Source organism: Nannospalax galili, unplaced genomic scaffold, assembly GCF_000622305.1.
Source record: "Nannospalax galili isolate Female #2095 unplaced genomic scaffold, S.galili_v1.0 scaffold740, whole genome shotgun sequence".
In the NCBI taxonomy this organism is placed as follows: Eukaryota; Metazoa; Chordata; class Mammalia; order Rodentia; family Spalacidae; genus Nannospalax; species Nannospalax galili.
In genome coordinates this window covers 1-810 of record NW_008345503.1, presented here as the reverse complement: position 1 = coordinate 810, position 810 = coordinate 1, and positions in this window count along the sequence as shown.

Here is an 810-nt window from a genome sequence, read left to right as displayed (position 1 = left end):
CATTGAAAAATATGACTCTAGATGAACTAATGATGCTATTAATATTATAGGAAAGAAAAACTACTACACCCTGGCATGGTGGCACATGCCTATAATCCCAGCACTTGGGAGACTGAGGCAGAAAGATTGAGATTTTGAGATGAATCTGGGCTATGTGGGGAGATTAATGCCCCTAACAAAGTGGGGAGTACTTACTAGAATGAAACATAAGTAAATGTTTATATAATCTTGAGGCAAAGACCATTTTAAGTATATCAGAAGCAAAAAACATAAGAGAAAAATGGCTTTGTTAACCTAAACATGTAAAACTTTAGAGTACATAATATTCAATATATTAAAAGATAAAAGGCAGAAAAATTTTGCCTCATACAGGACCAATAAAGGATTCATATTTGGGGGCTGGAGAGATGGCTCAGTGGTTAAAAGTACTGCTGCTCTTGCAAAGGACCTGGGTTCAGTTTCCAGTATCCACACAGTGGCTAACAACCATCTATAACTACAGTTTCAGGGGATCTAATGCCCTGTTCTGCCTTCTGCAGGCATTGCACACACAGGAGCACTTACATGCATGTAGGCAAAACAGTCATACACAAAAATTAAAATAAATCAAAATTTTTAAGATTTCACATTTATATGTATAAAGATTACCCATTAACATATTAATTGTGAATCAATCAGTGAAAATGCAGACGGCCTAGAAAAATAGTGTGAATAAGAAAATCATAAAAGGGGCTGGAGAGCTGGCTCAGGGGTTTAAGCGCACTGACTGCTCTTGCAGAGGACCCGGGTCCAATTCCCAGCACCCACATG